At 34.3% G+C, this 15399-nt stretch overlaps 1 protein-coding gene across 3 annotated transcripts in view; it reads right to left on the reverse strand.

Moving 5' to 3' along the window:
• The window catches only part of puc (dual specificity phosphatase puckered), a 172304-nt gene extending 164105 nt beyond the window's left edge, over positions 1-8199 (reverse strand). Inside the window, exon 1 of one of the 3 annotated variants that reach the window (XM_089640521.1) lies at positions 8169-8199. The gene's annotated coding sequence lies outside the window, so the exon portion shown is untranslated. Of the gene's footprint in view, positions 1-4146; positions 5402-8168 lie in introns of those variants that run through there. The other 2 variants (XM_089640520.1, XM_089640519.1) reach the window with 2 other exon arrangements.
• Positions 8200-15399: the final 7200 nt, after the last annotated feature.

A 15399-nucleotide genomic window follows, 5' to 3' on the forward strand; every position in this document is an offset into this window, starting at 1 on the left:
ACATTCAATCCTTAGTCAAACCTTTTTTTTAGTTTTAAAGGAAGGAAAAAGTTTCTTGTCCCTGGGGAGTAAGGTTCAATTCTCAGTCAAACCAAAACATTTTTTTATTAACTTATACAACATAAATATATATATTTATTTTTTTGGTTGCTGTGATTTTTAAGCTGTCTTTCTAAACTTAAAAAAAATGTTTGACTGAGGATTGAATCTTTCGATTTATATATATTTAAAAATAGATGTATTATAGTAGAAATTCTTTGTTTTTAACGGGATGATTCGTTTCTGTAGCTATTTTTCAGAATATTTTTATTTATGTTTATGGAATTTTATGAATGTGCAAATATTATCTGCAAGATTGCGTTAACCTAAAATAATATAACTATATTTATTTTGCGACGAAACTCCACAAAATCCTTCCCCCTGATATAAATTGAATGGAAAATTTGAATGATTACAAATCGAGAATAAAAATCTGGCTGAAAGAGATTAATGAAAAAACACTGAAAAAAACATTAAAACGACATTGAAAAATAATAAAACAGAAATGAAAAACCTTATTATGAACCCCTCAGCACAGGTCACCCTAGTGAGGAGGACTAAGAAATACAATTTACTTTACATATATTTAATATCATATTTTGTATGTACAATGTTTACATAGTCGCTATAATAAAAAAAATGTAGGTACACGCAGAGATAATTTGCGTCGTTCCAAATTCCTGTAATTTTTTATGATTTTAATACTTGACTATTTTTCGATTTAAGACTATAAAGCTGTGTTTTTCACTCTTATGACGGGTTGTTTCGGAGAATTTGAACAATTCATCAAATTTCAACGTTCATTTTCGGGTTACCTAACCTAACCTATCCTAACCTAACAAGGTACCAATTTTTTTTATTCTTTCACAACACACAAAAAGTTGCCCTTTTTTATTGATTGATTCAGAAACTTTTTCAAATAAAGCAGATTTTTTTAAAAATTAGTGTTCTTAGAATATATTTAAAAATGGGTGAGGTAGGCGACACATTACGCTATACGCATCATGGCTTGGTCTATTTCAGTATATCGCTCGCCAATGAGAATGTATGGTGAGCGATATGCTGAAATAGGCAAAGCCACGTAAATATAGCGCGCTTATGTCGTGGTCTGTCACAGGCTTGAAGCTGTTATTACTGTAATTTTTATTTATATGAACCATTTATTGGATAACCAACACCTCTGCCATAGGTCTCCCTAAGTGTTTTGTTACTTTTGGCGACTTAGCAATGGTGCCTGGGTTCATGTTTCTACAGTAGTAAGGTTTTAACATACACGGTTGTTTATCAATGTTGGAAAGTAAGTTAGCTAAGAGCTTCACAGATGCACTCATAGAGGGCAGTGCATAGAGCTTGCTTGGAAGTCCGCAAGATGGCAGCTAGTAGCCAGTAGTCGTCAGGATCAGTTAGAATGCTTCCAGACAAGTTTTCAGATCTCATTTTCCCGGCTCCTAGTTAGCTCGGCTATCGAGTCACCATTGTAATACGCGAAGTATTAATAAATCCCTAATTTAACACAAAGAACCAATTATTTAAAATCTCCTTCCACGCCGAGTTAGAGAACTGTTTGTGGGAACACAACAATCAATAATATAAAATTTACACCACGTTTACTAGTAAGACAGCATGTGTGTAAATCAACAATAACAAAAAACAAAAGATAATAACCTTTTGGTCAAGTAAAGTCAGGATAAAATAAGATTAAAGAAATGTTAAGTTCTGTCACTAAATGTCAACTCAAATAGTCGACACATTCGCACAAGGTTGGGAAAAGGTTAAGTTGATTCTTTGGGAAGAAATATGGAATGTTTCAGGGTTTATTAGTAGACGGTGATTGATATTGATTATGGTCAAGAGGGAAGATTATTCTACAAGGTAACCATGAAAAAAAAAGTAGATATTATTTTTGTCTCGATTGGCACACACTCCTTGCCTCATTCACATTCATACATCGTCTCACACATACTCTTCTATTATTCTGACTCTTGACATGGCCCTACTCAAGTATCTGATTCACTTGGTCGTGCCATGTCTATAATATGTTACAGGTATGAAAAAAAATTACAACGTGTCTTTAAATGCAACTTGTAATTTGTTGAGAGATTTTTGCTCTTTTATAAACATGTTTTATTAAATATATTCAAAATTTTCTATTTTTATTAAGTTTTTTAATATTTGCGCGCTCCCTCCAACATTCGTGTTTACATATTTCCCTTTGAAACCATCTTCTTCTTCTTGTTGAACGCTTACTACGGAGCCTTAGTTATTCGAAATATTCAGAGCGTTTTTTAAATAACTAAACGGTCTTCAGTATTCTATCAAAGTTTGCTCCAAAGTAACAGATTTTCTAGTAACCTAATTTACGTGAAGCAGAGGCCAACCAGGGATGGTCCAACGTTCCATTTGTACCCTCTTTGGACAGAGAAAATAATCATGGGATTCTGTCGATAGCCGATAGCGGTTAGAGGAATAAATTATTCAATATTATAGATATCATTTATTAAAACCTGTCAACTTATTAATTCCAAGCGGAATGAAGTAATACATTTCTTATTTACTAAGTGAAAACACAAAATTACAAATTGTTAAAATTTTTATCACATTTATCACACCAAATATTACCACAGTAAGGTAATTTCCAATGGTTTGGACATTACGCATAAGATTTATGTATTAAATAAAACGTTGACAAACATTTTTTAATACCAACTGTGTGGGACGATGCAATCCAAGAACTGGTGTGTCAACCAAGAAAACATTCCAACCCTATCAATTTTATTCACCTAGTTGTCTGTCCCTTAGAGCATATTCCATCTTTGTGGATGATATGTGGAGGATCTATAGACCCACATTATAGGAGGGAGGAACACAGAGGCCTGAAAATCGTTCATGCAAGTCGAGCTGTTGAACTCAAGAACGAGTTGTAGAAACGACCCATTCTCATGTGAGAAATGTAAGCCGTGTACAAAATCTTGGGCGCGTGTTTAGCGTGTTTCCCTACTATGCACTGGCGCCGAAGGGATCAATGAAGCTAATTAATTGGAGCATCTTCCATTGAAATACCGGTAAAGCAAGGACAGCATTCCCACATTAATTTGCTCTAAAGATTGAATTTCGTTTGTTGACAGGGGAATCTTTCAAACTGACCACCAGTTTCTGCATAGAGTCAAGAGGAAGCTACAAGCCAAACATGTGTATATTCTTGGTATACGTTATATTGTAGGTAATAGGCATTAAAATCGCTTGACAAACGGAGTCTAGAAACTTTCAATTTCAAGCATAAAACTGGTTTTTATTTATTTTGTAAATAATTTTTTTAGAAAGCAAAAAAGTTAATCAAGTGAAACTGTTACAAATAATCTGAGCCATAATATTGTATTTTTTAAAGTGGTTTTTTTAAATTGTGAAAAAATATATTTTTTTGTAGTTTACATTTATATTTTTTATTGAGTAATTTATATTTTTATTAGTATTCTACTCAAGCGAAACGATAAGAAAACCTTCAATTTATCTAAATCATATTTTTTGGTATTCATAATGTACACCAATTCGGTATAAAGATTAATCAAAATAGTGATTTGGCATTAAGCTTCGCCTTAATGGTTTTTTTAAAGTATGTTGGGGCTCCAGTTCGGAAAATTGGGGCGCATTTACGAAATGTACAGGGTCAGCAGGTGTGTACTATCTGCAGTATCTGCGGGCCCCCCTGTACAGTACACCCTGCTTCTAAGAGGCTAACCTGACTCTTCGATGGAGCCCCCGTGCCTGAGCTGATCACTTAGAGTTACACCAAGCATATCAAAGGAAGGTATGATACATGTCATTTCAACAATGATAAAGTTTATTTCTCAATCTTCATTTTAACAATATAACAAACCCTGGATATATTCGATTATTTTGTAACTTGACAGAACGAAAATTAATATCTTATGATCGAACGATCACCAGGGAAGAGCTCATAATTATGATCCATGTAATATTTTCACAGTTGGTTTACCAACAATATTTTCATTTATCTGTAAAAAAAATTAATAGATCAAATTTACCATCAGTTTATGCAACAATTATGACACCAAGCTGTTATTGGTTATAGTGTAGCTGGTTACGTACCCAAAAATGGCTGTTTGAAATCCACGGCTGTTGCGGGAATACCCGTGATGCGAGCGCTGAGCACTATTATAGCAACCTGATGCTGCCAGGAACCAAGGATGGAATTGCTGTACAGATGCTGCTTTCTGGTGGTCTTAGAGCAACTTCCATTGGGTGTAAACCATAAACAAAATTCCAATTACCTTGGATTTGCTGCAGTGATTACTAGTGATATTTTGTACTTGGTTTCATAGATAACAGATTGTTTTCGTTTTTATTTTCGATCGCTCTTGATTGTAATGCTTCGCTATCGATCAGCGATGTCGTTCGCTACAGTCTTTCGAGCATTCGGGATAAGCGTTTTCAAAAACCATCGCTGTTAATAATTGCATAACCCAGATGATGCTTTCTTTGAAAGAAGGTGTGCAGATTTCTGTATTTAATGCTTTCCTCATCCGTGAATGATTCTTCTTCTTGATTTTGTTTATTTTGAATTGTCGATATTCTCCATAATATTATGATGTATTAATTTATATTCGTAAGTAGCTTTGAAAACATTCACTAGTAATAATTCGCGTTTAATATTAGACTTTTCGTTATTACTGATATTATTTGTGATTTACGTATTTATTTGTTTAGCACAGTGACGTCTTCACTCCTCACCGACCGATTTGAATTGGTGGGAAAACCATTAGTGTAAAGTAGAGCACTTTTCCCCTTGGGAAACACCGCGCACAGTTGTTGTGACACCTGGTTTCTTCTCGTCATTGTGAGGATGAGGAAGGAACTATCCGTTTGCACTATATTAGAACTTTACTGTCAATTAGGAGCACATTAAAAATGAAAGCGAAACAATGACAACAAGTGTTGTGATGTGCTTGCTGTCCGGGCGAAGAACGGCCGCGATTAGCAGTTGAGGTTAAGAATCTCCGCGCCTAAAAGTATATTTACAAATGATGACGTAAGGCTAGCGCGCGCTCGTCACCGGCATTTATAAACGAATAAAATATAAGCGATAAAAATACAAGCCAAGACACATTCGACGATTCAACGTACAGCTCGCAGCTCGCGTGCATCGTCAACCAGCGAGCAACGGGGAGGGCTACGAGGCGAGCGGGGCATCGCACCCGAGGAGGCTAACGTTGTAGATAGTGGTGCCCAGCTGTTGATTGGGCGAAAAAACTGATATTTTGACAGTTGATAAGAGATTGCGTGTAAGCAGTTAGCTAGGAGTCGCGACCAGTGGTCGTCAGTGTGTTGACGCGGACGGGCCAGCTGCTCCTGAGCTACTGCAGTGTGCACTGCATACAGTGGACACTCGGATAGCCTCCGCCGCTCGCCGCACACCTGCCCTATTGTATCAGATAACACGCGTATATTCCAAGTCCCAAGTTACAAATAGAAGCCGCTACTCTAGTAATACTCCTCTCGCCTCTGAATAGCCTCTCGCCGCTCGCAGAGGAAACTCGGATACGTGTTCCCGCGCTCTTCCTACTCCGTTGCATAAATTACGCATTGATCTCTCTCGCCCGTCGGCCCAAATGTTCCATCGATGATGCATCTCGAGTAATATGATGTACACACTGCATGCATTGGCAACTCGCTGGGACAATGAGACGAGACTCTATACCTCTGCGCTCATTTGTAAGACGTTGAGGCGACTTTAACATGCGTCGCAAATCGAAGGTCGAATCACAGACGCGTGAACAAAAATCCAATGTGCAATATATTTTTCATTTTATTTGGTTTTACGTCCAGCCGGGCTTTTACATGCATTTTAAAACAGAATATATCTAGAAAGCTATCGAAAATTACACAAAAAAAAACTTGATGAACATAAAATAATATTATTAAAACATGTAACAGTAATATATCATTGTTTATAGCCATCCCTTGCGTACATTTAAATTGCAGTAAATGTTTAGTTTTTTTTATTATCTTTCATGTTACGTATTTTTTATAAGACTCCCATTTTTTCGATCAAAGCTCTTCATTAGTGAGTGTCATTATTTGAGACCAGCTGCTGCCCAACAATCTTTATACTGACGAGGACGAGCGTTGGTTATTTTAGAAAGAAAACATATTTTAACCCTCTGGTCTAGACAAAATAATGTCATACAATATACTTTACATACAATTTCGAATAGATTCTCTATTTTTAAACGTACCCCCAAATGAAATTATGTTTTTGAAATTATATGAAAGACTCTTCCAGATTCAGATTTTACAAACGGACAAATAAAAATATAAAAAATTTGGATGCAAACATAACTAAAGTCAATAAAATCGCTTGCCCATGGTTTTTTGTAAACAACTGTATTTATCACTTTAGATAAAATTAAAAACACATTGAATTATGCAAATGTATTATAAAAGGTTATTATCACTTCACTTTTTTCGTTTTATATAAAAATAATATTTATCTGTTAATTACAAACCTTGACCGGGTGAATTGACGGTTTTCTGATTATATATATTTTATTTTTATTTTTCAATTATACGGGAGCATCTATGTAAGTGATAGCTTGATGTTATGTCTTTATAAATCTGTTTATATTATACGTCTGACCGGCATATAAAATAAGATAGTAGTTTTACGGGAACGTGTCATTTGGTAACAGGAATAGTACCGTGTGGCCGTAAAAGATGGATCTATTCAAATCAAAGACAGGCTAAAACAGATTTCCGACGAAAATATCAATTTAGGTTATGTAACTATGAATTTTCAATGAAACTATGAACTCTTCATTTAGCTTCAGGTAAATGCTTGACAGTGATCAATAAATTTACTATTAACATAAATATGACAAAGCCAAGTTTAAAAATGCTGCATTAAGCTATTTTTTGTTTAAATTACGTAATTTAACGATCGTATTATGATCACGCTAAATTTATTTAAATTTCAATAGGGCTGTATTGGATTTTTCCTAAGGCACGCGACACATTTTCTATTTCCGAAGGGATATAATATCTGGACTGAAACGAACTTACAAAAGTCACTATCGCGTGAACTAGCCCAGAGGTGCTTAAATTTTATGATGAAAATATTTCGTGATCAGAGAGAATCTTATTTTTTTATGCTTAGGGGACATTCTACAGTAATAAAATTCTTTAAAAAGCTCATTCGTTTTTCTCAGTCTTCATCAACTACAAAATTAAATTATAAGAACTTATAAATATTAGAATCTGGCCAAAAAGTAAAAAATCTTATACGTACCATCGGTATTTTATACATAAAATTATGTTTTACGCCATTGACCTCCACGCAAGGTTTTCGTAAATATTATATCTCATAAATTTAGGACGGGTTGTTTCGGAGAATTTGAACAATTCATCAAATTTCAACGTTCATTTCCGGGTTCTGTGAAAATCCTATTCAAGTTCTGTTATTATATCATTATAGGTTAGTTGCTTGACAAAACTGAAATTAAAACAGAACTTGAAAAAATCAAATTAAATTTGATTGTTTGAAACAGCAAAAACATTCAATAAAATTGCAATACTTTTTCAACTTGCACCTCCTGTTTCATTAAATCCTTTGAAATATCTACAAATCTGTCAAAAATCAGAATTATTTCAGAATAGAAGGTACTCTCAGTATCGCCCTGGTGTAAGACCACCATTCAGAATTTAAACATTGCTTCAAATGGATTTAACCTTTTTTTGTCACCAAATCTGAATAGCTTGGTACTCCCCCCTTATTTTTTTCCATATTCTTCCCCTCCCCACTAACTTCAGCCACAAAACATACTCTGATTGAGGATGCCATAGTTTCAATGGCTCCAGACGACTAGGAGCAGTTAGGACACATAAAAAATTTAAATAAATATTTTGGTTTCATATTTATCAAACGGTTTTCTCTCAGACGAAGCCGTGCAGTAATAATTATAAAAAAGACACGAATCAAAATGTTTTTCTTTCTTCAAATACTACATAATTTTTTTGTGGTATCATTTTGATTAAAATAATAAACACTTCGTTTTAAACAATTTGTATGAAAACTGTTTAAAACCAAGAGTTTATTTTTTTAATTTGTTTCTTACGACTCTTCGATTGATATCCTCAGCAAGTGCACACACACACGAGCGGAGCCAATACAGCACGACACGCACACAACGACCAACAACTAGCACTACACGGCACAGCTCGTAGTTCCTACCTACATAGAGCGCCGCTGATAGCGCGAGTCGTGGTGAGTCATCCGCTGCAACGGCGGTTGCCGACAACTCAATTTGTAGGCGCTCGATAGCCTAAACTTGTATATAAATAATACTTGGTTTATAAATTAGGGATACCTTGTAGCTGTTTCTGGCTGATGTTAACTGTAACTTCCTCATATTGGCTGCTTTTGTATTTCAATTTAGCCATATCCTATATTGCAGAAGTTGGCTTTCTGATTATTATAAATTATGTTAGATCATCTCAGACGCTAAAATTATCGTTTTCGGTTGAACTTGAAATTTTTGAATTCTTGTGAAAATAACACTTAAGACGTAAATAAAAAAATTGGAATGTTTGGATAAAATGTGCGTTTCTTTAAAAAATCATTGATAGGTGAATAATGCAGGACCCGAAATCGAAATCCATAAATAGAAGAAAAAAAAAGGTTTCTCCGTGTGATATAGATTAATTACCCGCTTTTTTTATTACCGTGAATAATTTTTTGGGTTTTTCTGCCGTGTTGCGCTTCCTCCTTATTTACCCAACATTCCGGAAGGCGATAGAGTGTCCATTGTCGGGGAAGATGTATCCTTATATACATCATATTCTGATAATGGTATATGTTGGACACTGTAACTCTGTTCGAAACGATGGCAAAAGCGCAGAATTCACACACGGACCTGCACGGCGGATCCGTCCGTTTCGGCTCAGAATTCGCCCATGAATACACACACATTCGGACATTCGAGCGACGAGCAACTCATACAGTCTAGGGAAATTTGCCTACATCTAGGACAAAAAATTTTTTAGGGAAAAGGAAAAATCACAAAATCCAGTTAGAAAATTTTCAATTACAGTTAAAATCTAAAGCCAACCTGGGGAAATTTCAAAATATTCTGTGATAAATTTCTGGAAACTCCTCTAGAACCTAAAAGTATGCTCGGTTGACACATCCGTCCAGTATTTCTGCGACAGACAGATCAGCTCGCCGAGCATATCCTCATTCGCAATCGGTTGTCCTGCAGAGTGGTTGTGTTAAAAAAATCCCAGATTTCAGATCTAAATATCTGATTGAATTTGTATGACGTACTCAAGTACTGAATTCCCCGCAATTTACGGAAACTTCGAGAATTTTAAAGTTTCTAGAAATTAAGATGACTGTATGAGATTCTCGCCGTTCTAATAATGTCTGAGAGTGTGTGTGTTGCCGTCGACGGATCGACTCGGCGGACAGATCGGTGTGTGAATTCTGCGCTTTAAGAAAAACATTAGAATTAATCACATAAAAATAACTTTTGTTCGTGAAAATCTCAAACCAGATCCGGCATTATCTATATTTAGTAACCATTTTTAAAACAATCCAAGTTATTTCAATACTTAAACTAAATTAAAAGCCAGGCTGATATAAATTAATTTAATCTAGATAATAATATTTCACATTATTATGACAAAAGTTTTAAAATATATTTTTTATGCCTTAAAAACAAGAACATTAAACGGTTATTGTATTTAAAATTCCAACATTATCTTCCCATGATAAGATTGGGAGTCCAACAAAAGATAGACACAATCTATATACCCATTTATACAATTATTTTAAAACAATTGTTATGAAATATTATGACGTAAGTTAATTATTTTGGTTGCAATAGGGGATTTTCGTAACATCTAGAACAAGTGATTACATATTCATGTAGAATAATAATTATTAATTTGTATGTATTATTTATTTATGTGTATAAGTGTTCTATCCACTGAGCTGATCGATCTTACGTGGATGTGTAATCACACCTAATTATCGTTGTATTTAGTTATTCATATTTCAAATTTAATGGCAGGTAATCAGGAAAGCTCTATACAGATGGCGCTAGTGTTGTTGGGGGGTCACTTGCATGGCATGACAGCTACGTAATACGATAACATTTTTTTAAAGTTGATAAATAAGATGTTTTAAGTTATATAATAAAGTATGGATTGAGAAATACAAAAGTTAAAGTAATTTGGAATAAGAGGTAGAGAAGCTGAATAGGCTGGAACCGAGAGGTATTAAGTCAGTGGCGACATTTGTTTCCATTCAAATCTACATGAAAGGCATTTATTTGTTTACAGTGCTATGCACATAGTGACAGATACTAAGCGCCCTTGAGGTGATTTTTCACAAAAACGGCGCTCTACAAATTATCCAATTATTATTAAGGATGGGATGTTTCATAGAATTTGAGAAATTCATCAAATTTAACGTTCATTTGCGAGTTCTGTGAATATCCTACTGAAGTTCTGTTATTATATCATTATAGGTCAATTACTTGACAGAACTGAAATAATAACAGAATTTGAAAAAAACTTTCACAGAATTTTAAAATTAACTTTGAAATTTGAAGTGTTCAAATTCATTGAAACAACCCGTCCTTAGTGAAATACCGCTATTCATAATAAATTGAAACGTTGCTTCAAATGGCTTTAGTCGTGTTTGGTGACCAGATTAAAATAGGTTACTCCCCATCTAAGCCACTATAGGCCACTAGTTATAAGTCACTAGCTATGAAACTTAGTTATAAGCCAAAAGTATAATGTTATGAAAATAGGAAGGTGGGAAATACCTGGCTAGTCAGATCCGATCACCAAACTCGGCTATACCCATTTCAAGCAACATTTCAATGCTGAATGGTGGTATTACACCATTTATACTGAGAGTATCTTAAAATTTACTTGCACACTCCGGGATTTGAACTCCCTCGTCTACGGAGGCCGCCAGCGTCATGTGCGGTGTTCGCGTAAAAATACATGGATTCCAGGAAAAATATTAATAAAAAATAATAATAAATTGATCAACTTACAGTTGTTGTTATTTTCCTCGGGGCTACTTGGTTCGATACACCCGTTCTTCTTCTTGGATATCTCTCCCTCCTCACACTCCCTCAGGGCAGAGCACTTCCTCTTCTCTCCCACCTTCATCGCGGGGTAACTTGCTGTCCTGACTATCTCTCCCATCTCACTGCTCCTTGTCCTTCTCCTGCAGCTCCTTGTTCTAGCTTATCCAGGACTAGCACCAGACGATACACCGAGTCTCACTTCATTAAACTAGATAAATCGAGAATTAGAATCTATCACTTTACTACATAAAATATGACAAATCATAAATTGAAATTAGTATTATCTTCACTTGATCGAATTCAACCAATCATCAGTCAAAAGGACAATTTTTTGCTATACTTCCAGGGGTATTCCAATAGGTACTTCAATTCATTAAACTAGTCAAATCGTGAATTAGAATTACTATTACTTCACTTATAAAGTAGGACAAAACTTGAGTTAAAATTACTTCTCCTTATAAAACTAGACAATTCGTGAGTTAGATTGACTATAATCTTGCTGAATCTTCACGAGTAGTTACGCCGAAATTCACCGCTTGAAACTAGACGATACATGAGTTAGATTGACTGTTGACTTCGTTTCATAAAATTGCACGAATCATGAGTTAGAATGACTATTTTACTCGGAGACAAATCATTAGTTATAGAACGACTGTTATCTTCTAATCAAAAGTTTAAACAATAAATATATATATATTAATTATATCTACTTCATAAAGTTACTTACATAAAACACGAATTAGAATACGTATCTAGTTGAAAATAATGTCCATTTTGTCACAGACTTCCATTTAAAAGTATACAAGTAAGACTGAATCTAATGAAAACTCAAAGTAATCACGACCATGATCATTAGTCATCCTCCCTGTTTTGTTTACAGTGTCAACTAACATCACGTTTCGCAATAATTATGACAGGTTGACTGCAATTATTACTTTTTGGAATCATCGTTTCAGTGGATTTTCTAAGAACTGGTAGGTAGAAACCTACCGACTTGACTGCTTGTGCAAAATAATCATTTTTCTGACAATGATAATTTTTGATGGGCGACCTATTTAAAAAAATATATAATGCCATAAAATTGCTTGCTTCTATGTAGGTGGTAAAGATATTTTTTTTATTCTGTTAACTAGGTGTTTTCGTATTGCTTGATTTAAAACACTATTCCTCTTAAAGATTTTTAAATAGATTCCGAAGATTCCATCTAGATTTTTAAATATTAAGGACGGGTTGTTTCGGAGAATTTGAACAATTCATCAAATTTCAACGTTCATTTTCAAGTTCTGTGAATGATTTTTTCAAGTTCTGTTTTTATTTCAGTTTTGTCAAGCAACTAACCTATAATGATATAATACCAGAACTTGAATAGGACTTTCACAGAACCCGAAAAAGAACGTTGAAATTTGATGAATTGTTTAAATTCTCCGAAACAACCCGTCCTTAATGTTCGTAAGAGTGAATTTACAAAATAGATGTTTTGTAAAGTCACTCTTACATCTAGATTTTTAAATATCAAATGTATGTAAGAGTGAATTTACAAAACATCTATTTTGTAAATTCACTTTTATTTTCTAGACGCAATTCTTAGAAGCGAAAATTAACCCACTTCCCGACATCCGATCGAGCTGAAACTCGACAGAACAACTCGTTGACGATGACAATGCATTCTATCGTTCTATATTATGTGATGGCAATTACGCATTCACAAGCGAATACATACGCATTTCTCTGAAATTCCATGTTATTACAGCAGTTATTATATAAATGTCTACTCCAGTACGTGGGGAGGAAGATTCAAACCTCAGTCAAAACACAAAATAAAACTTTGAATTTTGCCAAGAAATGGCCCAACTAAGTCGAAAATTGATGTGTTATAGTAAAAAAAACTTTATCTTCAAACACCTAATGAGCACAATGAAGTTACTAATTCCTATTGAGATAATGATTAATGCTGTGATAAAAACATATTGTTTTGTTCTATTGTGTCTCATAAGATAAAAAAAGGATACTTGGCGATATCACATTGTTTTAGTTTAGACACAAATTACAATCTTTCGATTACATATTATAGGTTCGTCATATTAATTAAAGCTAGATCTCACAATTATTTCACAGGTAATAGTCGTGGTGTAGTCAAAAAATGCCCGCTACATTCATTCCCCGGCGAGATTGATGAGGTTGCTTCATAAAGCATAACACACTCAAATTGGGAATGCTGGCTTCGAATGGTTAGGAGCACTTAAAAATTTTGAGTGCTCCTAACATTTTAATGCATTTTTTAAATAACAATTTAAAAAATGATCACAATGTATCCCAATTGTGAAAACAATAGTCCTAGTAGAATCTAATAATTATAACTGGCTTTTAAAATCGACTGTTTTGAATTTCATCTGTCTATAAATTTGTTTGTACGTTCCGTTTCCTGTTTAGAAAATCTGCCTAATCGACTTTATTATTCCAGCAAGCTTTAGGTGGTTAACTTTACGAGTTATATAAATATAATACCTACGTGCCACAAAAAAATTTGAAAAAAGATTTGTCGTTGAGATAGTGACAGTTCGTTGGACAAATTGTATAATTCCTTATTTGAAATACTTAAAAAAATGTTACATCAAATAATTGAACGGTACTTACTTACAAATCTTATATGGTTTCAGAGGAAATTTAGGTTTGGATTGATTAAATAAAAGAACTCGTGGTCTACTGTTCACAGAACTACTCAGAACTACTACACAAGGGTGTTCTATATTCTAGACCAGGGGTCTCCAAACTACGGCCCGCGGGCCGTATCCGGCCCGCCAGTGTCTTCCATCCGGCCCGCGACATCTAATGACCAGTGTCATCAAGGACCCGTGACAGCTAATGACTAAGACCTTGCTCAGAAGGGGCGAAAACTCCGCGAATTTTTTCGTGCGAATAAATAAATATGCTCGTTGGCGAGGTACTTGGCACCAATATATTGCGTCCACAAGTATCGCGCGAATATATCAAGAGGATTTTTTTGAAAAATCTTTATTTGATTCGCAATGATATCAAGGTCTGAGAAACGAGTATCAAAAAATATCTTCAAAGCTACGTTATCTAAAGCTATATTTTCATCCCTGAAAATTCTATTGTCTACCCCCCCCCCCCCTCCCTAGGACAGAAAATATGGGTGTCTAGAAATTAAAACGGTTTTGGCCCTCCGAACTCACTGGAGTAGTCAATGTGGCCCTCCGGCTGAAAAGTTTGGAGACCCCTGTTCTAGACCATCATTTAAAATTATGGAGAGAGGGAAGGTGGGTTTATAGATTAATTTTATTCAAACGGACAAATTTCATAATTATATGGAAGATTCGATTAGAGTTCAGACTTACAAGAGATGATACGTTGAACGAAGGAGGTAATCTTAGATCTTAAGGCTTGATAGTTCACTGACAGTTCGTGACTTGTGGGTGTACTGGAGTGCTAATATTACAAAAAATGGGATTATTCATGTTGTTGTAGCTCAAAATGATTCTTTGTTCATACAAAGAATCATTTTGAGCTACAACAACATGAAATCTTCATAGATTTTCAGGAAATTTCAGTTTGTTCACGGATTTTCTGAAAATCTTCATAAAAAAATAGAATTTTCGAAAAAAATAATTTTCAGCTACAACAACATCAACAATGCAACTCTTGTAATATTAGCACTCTTGTACACCCAAAAGTCACGAGCCGCCAGGGCTTGATAGAAGGGATGATATTTGTTTAGAGAGGAACAACCAAACTCTTACTAGTTAGGGATAAAAAATGTTATTTAATATAATAATTATATTAAACAACATTTGAACTGTTTTGATAGTAACAGTAAAGATATTTTAATGAAAAATTGTACCAGTGTGAAGATGGTCGTGATAGGTTGAAGTGGATAAAAGTTTTTAAACGTTTCAATAAATATTATAAGGTTAGAGTGAGTGAAGATGGTCGTGAATTAATGTCCAAGTCAGGGCGAAAATAATATAACAATGTAATCTGGTGGGTATTTTTGTAAGCTAATATATATGAAAATAATATAACAATGTAATCTGGTGGGTATTTTTGTAAGCTAATATATATGAAAATAATATAACAATGTAATCTGGTGGGTATTTTTGTAAGCTAATATATATGAAAATAATATAACAATGTCATCTGGTGGGTATTTTTGTAAGCTAATATATATGAAAATAATATAACAATGTAATCTGGTAGGTATTTTTATAAGCTAATATATATG

Source organism: Hesperophylax consimilis, chromosome 15 (assembly GCF_061612785.1).
Source record: "Hesperophylax consimilis isolate HC1 chromosome 15, BYU_Hcon_1.0, whole genome shotgun sequence".
NCBI classification, from domain to species: Eukaryota; Metazoa; Arthropoda; class Insecta; order Trichoptera; family Limnephilidae; genus Hesperophylax; species Hesperophylax consimilis.